Source organism: Syngnathus floridae, unplaced genomic scaffold, assembly GCF_059516105.1.
Source record: "Syngnathus floridae isolate MCC-2025c unplaced genomic scaffold, RoL_Sflo_1.0 HiC_scaffold_24, whole genome shotgun sequence".
Classification (NCBI taxonomy): Eukaryota; Metazoa; Chordata; class Actinopteri; order Syngnathiformes; family Syngnathidae; genus Syngnathus; species Syngnathus floridae.
Genome location: NW_028284053.1, coordinates 731,754 through 739,176, shown reverse-complemented (window position 1 = coordinate 739,176; position 7,423 = coordinate 731,754). Strand labels below are relative to the sequence as shown.

General features: G+C 51.3%; 1 long non-coding RNA gene across 1 annotated transcript; it reads left to right on the top strand.

Moving 5' to 3' along the window:
- The first annotated feature begins 5,115 nt into the window (after window positions 1-5,115).
- LOC148378880 (uncharacterized) lies at window positions 5,116-6,159 on the top strand. Its single transcript, XR_015855560.1, has 3 exons — window positions 5,116-5,598; window positions 5,735-5,839; window positions 5,986-6,159. It is a non-coding gene; the product is annotated as an uncharacterized LOC148378880 (long non-coding RNA).
- Window positions 6,160-7,423: the final 1,264 nt, after the last annotated feature.

Here is a 7,423-nt window from a genome sequence, read left to right as displayed (position 1 = left end):
GTGTCTTAAACATCTCATTCATTTCACCAAATAACTTCACGCAGGTGGATAACGGCCGTCTCGGTCACGCTATGTTGCGTGATGCAGTTTTGAAGAACCAAATGCATTTATTCAATGAATAAGTCAAGCTAGTTCTATGTTTATGATGTTGTAAGTTACGGTACCGATTGAAGTTGAGTTCGAAGCCAGTGGAAAACAGCGCTGCGTTTGTGCTCTCCAGGTACAAATGTTGTGATCTCTGACTGACGACCGGGCGAGACTCGAGTAAGAGATGTCCAAACGAGCTCCGGCAGGGCGGGCCAAGGCGGAGCGAACGGACGCCCTTCAGGCCGCCAATGACGAGCTGAGAACCAAACTGATGGACGTCCAGTTAGAACTTCAGCAGGAGAAGAACAAGGTGAAAACCTCAACAGACAGACACTGCCTGCCTCCCTGCCTGCCTCCCTGCCTGCCTCCCTGCCTGCCTCCCTCCCTCCCAGTTTTCCCGATGTAGATTAGACATGCGTGTGCCATGACTGTGTCAGCCTACATCAACAAATGCACCGAGGACGTCAGCACCACTAAGAATATCATCACCCGGGGCAACCAACGACCCTGGATGACTGAGGAGGTACGTCAAACGCTACGAGCGCGGAACTCTGCCTTCAAGTCTGGCGACAAGGAGACACTGAGGACAGCGAGAGCCAACTTGAACCGTGCCATCAGGATAGCGAAGCGAGACCGCAGTCGAAAATTTCAGGATCGTTTCCACGACGTCAAAAACATCAGGAGTATGTGGCAAGGCATACGGGCGATTACAGACTACAACTCACCCTCCCCCCCCCCGGTGGGTGTAGTTGATGCTGACTTTCTAAATGGTCTAAATAACTTCTTTGGGAGGTTCGAGGCACTAAACGGCACTCCAGCAGTTAAAACTGTCCCCCATCAGGAAGAGGAGGTACTCTGCCTTGACTCCGCCGATGTGTTGAAGACCCTGAGGAGAGTCAACCCCTGTAAGGCCCCTGGCCCCGACAACATTCCTGGGCGTGTGTTCAGGGAATGTGCAAGTCATCTGGCTGGGGTCATCACAGACATTTTTAACACCTCGCTGGGCCAAGCCACAGTGCCGGCGTGCTTTAAGACTGCCTCCATCATTCCGGTGCCGAAGAAACCTCAAATCACCTCATTTAATGATTACCGGCCTGTTGCACTGACTCCGGTTATGATGAAGTGCTTCGAAAGGCTGCTTAAAGGTCACATCGTTTCCAGACTCCCCCTATTATTTGACCCGTTCCAGTTTGCCGACCGGCAAAACCGCTCCACTCAGGACGCCATCTCCTCCGTTCTTCACCTGAGCCTGGCTCACCTGGAGGAGAAGAACACCCATGTGCGGAGGCTGTTCCTGGACTTCAGCTCAGCGTTTAACACCATCATCCCACAGCATCTGGTAGGAAAATTGGAACACCTGGGCTTCAACACCCCCCTTCGCAACTGGCTGCTAGACTTCCTCACCAACAGACCTCAGTCAGTCCGGGTCGGACAGAACACCTCTGATGTCATCACCCTCAGCACAGGCTCCCTTCAGGGCTGCGTCCTGAGCCCCCTGCTGTGCACCCTGATGACACACGACTGCGTCCTCAGGTTCACCACCAATCACATCGTGAAGTCAGCAGACGACACAACAGTGGTGGGGCTCATCAGAGACAACAACGACCTGGACTACAGAGAGGAGGTGGAGCAGCTGGTGGGCTGGTGCAGAGAAAACAGCCTGATCCTGAATGAGGAGAAGATGAAGGAGATCATCGTCGACTTCAGGAAAAAACAGCCTCACCACGCTCCACTGATCATCAACAGCTCAGCTGTGGAGGTGGTCAGCACCACCAAATTCCTGGGGGTCCACATCACAGAAGACCTCACCTGGACTATGAACACTACGGCACTGGTCAAGAGGGCACAGAAGCGCTTGTACTTCCTGCGGAGGATGAGGAGAGCCCACCTGCCCCCACCCATCATGAGGACGTTCTACAGGAGCACCATAGAGAGCATTCTGACAAGCTGTCTCTCTGTGTGGTGTGGAGGCTGCACCGCCTCCGATTGGAAGAACGTGAGGAGAGTGGTGAGGACAGCAGAGAGGATCATAGGGGCTCCTCTTCCCTCCATTCAGGACATTTCATCTCAGCGCTGCATGTCCCGTGCCCGTAACATCATCAATGACCCATCACACCCCCACCATGGACTGTTCTCCCTGCTGCCCTCTGGGAAGAGGTTTGCAGCATCCGCTGCAGGTCCACCAGGTTCTGCAACAGCTTTTTCCCTGCTGTCATCAGACTGTTGAACACTAGAACTGTTGAGCTCTAAACTGAACTCTGCATCACACATTCACAGAACTGTACTTTATGACACTACGGACCTCTATCTTGCACTATCTCGCACTACCAACTTTACTGAACTTGTATAAACCCTTTAAATAGAAGTTTAATACATGGTTTAGCACTACCAACTTTACTGAACTTGTATAAACCCTTTAAATAGAAGTTTAATACATGGTTTAGCATTCCTCTGCACACTCTTGAATACTGTTTTGCCTACTTGCACTATTGCATAATTATCACTGCTGCACTTTATACTTATTTTTAATATATATATATATATATATATATAGTATATATGTATATATATATATTTTCATAGGATATGTTACTTCTATTCAACTGCAATATCACTACTTTGTTGTAAGACGTATGCAACGGAATTTCGTTTTGTATGCACCATGTGCAGACAAGATGACAATAAAGTTTGTCTAAGTCTAAGTCATGTCAGGTCAGCTGTCTGGAGAGAGAGAGAAGTCAGGACCTGCGGGCGGAGCACCACCGTGCCACCGCCGCCATGACGGAACTCAAAAGCAAACTCCATGAGGAGAAGCAGAAAGAGTTAGCCATTACCAGGGAGACATTACTGCGGCAGCATGAAATGGAGCTGATGAGAGTGATCAAAATCAAAGATGGAGAGATCCAGCGACTGAATGCCTTGGTCCTCAGCCTGAGGGACGGCTCCATGGACAAGGTGATCCGCTCTATCCGTGTCTGACTATCCGCACGCCACGTCGGGCTTCGATGCGGCCGCTACCGTATTGTGTAGCTTGTCCCCAGTAAGCGTCGCGGCACTCCGTTGCGGTCTCAACGGCCCGGTGTGGCGCAATGTCTGCTCAGGTGAGGAGGGGGGGCGCTTTGCTGGCGGAGGTGGAGGAGACGCGGCGGTGTCGGGAGACCGAGCGGTGTCGCCTCCACCAGGAGCGCGGAAGAAGCCCTGGCAGCGGCCCAGCAGGCCTGGCAGTCCCGAGCGGCCGAGCTCCGATCGGCTCATCACCAGCATCGGGAGGAGCTGAGCCGAACCAAGAGAGACTGCGAGAGGGAGATCCGCCGACTGGTAGGACTGATCAGATGCGCGGTGCGTGGCTATGTTCCCAATTTCGTTGTATACCTGCAGTGCAATGACACCTAAGGCATTCTATTCTATTCTATTTCACAAGAAGAAAATGTCCGGTTGCTCGCTTCGCTTTTGTCACAGCAAAGGTGTTCTAGTCGATTCAAGAAAAAAATTGGCCGGTTGCTCTCTTTGTTTTTGTCACAATTCTGGCAAATGAGTTTGCCCGCCTGCCTGAGCGCTCCCCGTTTGTACATCCAGACGGATGAGATCAAGCTGAAAGACAGAGCGGTTAGTGTTTTGGATGAAGCCCTGGGGCCGGCCACGTCCACCGCCTTCAGCTGCAGACTCAGGCTGCCGAGCAGCAGATCGCTGCCCTGAGGGATTCCCAAAGGGCGGGCCTAAACTACCCTGGAAGTGGGGTCAACGCCGCTACTAGCAATCCTCTTCATTGCGTAAGCCACCTCATCACACACTTGCAGTACGCATGACTTAGTTCGTTGCTGGAGGAAGGTAGCACAAAAACAGTTTTGAACTTTGAACGAGTGCTTGTGTGTGTGTGTTGCGGGGCGTTTTCAGTCTCAGGAGGATCGGGACACGCGACGGTTTCATCTGAAAATCGCTGAGCTCAGCGCAGTCATCAGGAAACTGGAGGATCGAAACGCCCTGCTTTCTGAAGAGCGCAATGAACTGGTAATTTATTGACGGCACGCTTGAAGGTTTGCGCTACGTTTGATGCGCGCCATCCAGCGAGGCACCCATTGCGCTTGCTTATTAGTTGAGCGGCGCGGCGAGTCGGTTGCCTGGTAGATGTCTTTTATTGGGAGCCAAAGCCACGATTCCGTTCAAACCGATGCAAAAGGAATGGATACGTTCTGGCCCGCGTGTTGTGCGTCTTTCATATCCCGCACTTCATGCTTGCAGCTAAAGCGACTGAGAGAAACAGAAAGCCAGTTTCTGCCACTCCTGTACAAAAACAAACGCCTGAGCAGGAAGAATGAAGAACTCTCGCTGGTGCTGTGTCGCCTTGAAAACAAAGTGCGCTTTGTCACCCAGGAGAACGAGGAGATGGCAAGCTTGGTAAGTCGACGCGGACAACGGCGGCGTGCCAACAGAGTCCACTGCATTTGTGTTCCACAGAGAAGGCCTAGTTCGCTCAATGACCTGGACCGCGGTTGCGGCCAGCAGGACGGTGAAATGGAGTTCCTTCAAGTTGTGGAGCAGCGGCACATCATCGACGACTTGTCCAAGGTCTTCAGGCAGGCGACTCGGTGCACGTACGGCAGCGCCGCGCTCGCTCGCTGTCGCCAGGAAACCTTTTCCGTCCAAAGCTTGGCCGGCGGCCGCCATCCAAAAAATTGGCCCCTTAAATTCCGACCTTTCAAGCAGGAGCATTGTGCGCACGCGTTTGAACACGCTTTAGACTTGTTTTGCCGTTTTCAGCAGCTCAAAGCTCCCGTTTTGTCAGCGCCTTTGCCACTCGCTGTGCGCTGAAAACGACGGACTTGCCCGGCTGCTCAGCCCGTCAACCATGAGCCGCGAGCGCGACGTCATTGTCCGTAGGCAGCTAGTGGCAAAATGCACCCTGTTAGAGTTGCGCTCGCTCCAACTTATTTTGCAAGAACCACACGGGAGACAAGTAAGTTCTTTTGGACACCTGCAGGTGGAGAGTCCATCCGTTGTACGAATGAAGTCTGACTCTCGGCTCCTGCACGAGCATTTTAATTAAGAGAAACAGGGTGGGTGTAAGAGTGGATTGAATAGAGGAAGCCCTTGACCTCTAGTCAAAACATAGCAAGGGGTGTTTTACGACTTTGTGTAGGAAGGGATAAGCGATAGGGATAAATAAGGGATAAATAATATTATTTATTACAGGTCGCAGTCAAAGTCAAAGCAACACAATGATACGATAAAGATAATCTGGAAAACCCTGACACACCCTGTAGTTGTCACTTTTGGAAAAGACGAGCGTCCCTCCAATCATCGCCGGTGACGTGTTTTTCAGGCTCTGGAGACAGGAGCTCATGTCAGAAATGTCATTGTGAGTCGCGTTTGTTTCTGCGCCGGAGCCGTTCGTTCCCTTTGCATCCAAAGAATCTCAAAGGCGGATTATTTGTGTCGACAGGAGAGAGATTTGCTGCTACGATACCGACGTCGAGAATCTCTGAGGAGGAACAAAGCGTGAGGTCCTGCAAGGTGAGTCTGTTTGTTTGCGGCTGCTTGGTGTTGCGCAAGATGAAATGGCCTTTTTCTCGCTATCGTTCCTCCCGTCGATTCATCGTGAGGTGTCGCTTCAGTTTGTTCAGAGAGATGTTCGCTTCCGCGCCCGCAGGTCATCGAAACATTTTACGGCTACGACGAAGACGTGTTGGTGGACTCGGACGGATCGTCCTTGTCTTTTCACACCGACAGAACCCCCGACACGGAACCCGAAGAGGTAGCCCGCCATTTCTGCCAGCGTATTGGCACCAAACATTCCTCTTCAGCCTGGAATCGGACTCGTCTTTGCGTCGCGGGTGCTTTGTCGCCGGTCTGACTGATTCTGGTACTAGTGCTGTGTTGCATTGGTGTGTGCATGAAGAGGCGGAGCTTCGCTACCGCCAGCTGACGCAAGAATATCAAGCGCTGCAACGAGCCTACGCTCTGCTAGCCCAGACCAGCGAAAGGGGACTACGACGCCGAGAAGGAGATCAAGGTGGCGCCCCTTCCCGCAACCCCCGGCCGGGTCGCAGCCTCCCCGTTCTCACCCAGCCTCGGGTGTTCTCTGGTCTGAAAGGAGGAGGAGGAGCCTCCCTCCTCCTCCTTTCAGACCAGAGAAAAGCTGATGGTAGAAATGGGTCACTATCAAAGCAGAGTAGCAGATCTGGAGTCAGCGCTGAAGCAACAAGGACAGGTAAGCTCATCAATGAGCACACCTTTTTCTCAGACAAAATAGCTACATTCTTCAGTCACTCATCCGTCTGGCATTACTGGACCAACCCCCCCCCCCCCCCCCCCCCCCGAACGTGGCTGGGAAAATGCGGAGAAAAGCAAATGTCATTTTCCAGTCAACCAAAGAATTTGTGGATGAAAATGACACAACATTCCAAAGCTGTCCACGCGTTTGTCTCTTCTAGAATGTAAAGGGAAATGTGCTTTTGGGAGTTTGCAAACATATTTTAAGGTTGTGTTAAACTTATAATCATATTAATATCTAGTATTGAAGTGCTCGTGTGGATTGGTGGGGGCCGAGGAATGTGCAGGCAAACTGCATGAACTTGTTTTCTTGGAAGTGTTGTGTATAGGCCCAGACAGGGAGTACCGGACGAGATAATCTCAAGGTCGGTGAGAAAGGAGAACAACAGCACATCTATGGGACTGGGCATCGAGGGGAAAACCCAACCGCCTGACCTCAGCGACACCTGGACGGGGAGGAGATGGCCATCCACCAATCATCTCACAATATTTTGCATGCTTTAATATTCATATTGTGTTTCTTTAAAACTGGGCAACCCGGAAGAATGTGTCGTCTTTTGGTGGTCACAAAAACGCACGAGTTTTAGTGTGAGGGACCCGGGACCCAGGCCTGTATTAGTGCGCTTTGTCAGGAATAAATAATTGGTAAATTTGGTCTGATTGATCTACTGGTCTTCTCTTTGACAGAACGAACTCGCAAAATTGTTAGGTGCGCCAGTGTGTGGATTAGGACATAGCAATTTATGTGTTAAGTGTTGATCGCAATTTGGAGTCAGATCAATAACTAGAATCCGTAACCTAACAATTTCTTGGTGACCGCGGACGTGATGTCAAGAGAAGGGTAATTGACAACTCGTGGTCTTTAGCCAAGACACCGGACAGTGTCAGGGACACCGTCTCCCGGTCGGCGAACCGTTTGGAATAAGCGCACAACGTTGAGCTGGTACGACGTCTCCTAAACCCTGAGCTCATCACCGATAAGGTAAGCAGAATACCTGTTACTATAAGTCGAAATGCTGCAAATTGAAAGAGGAAATTTAAGAGGAGACTGTCGTTCAGATCAAAT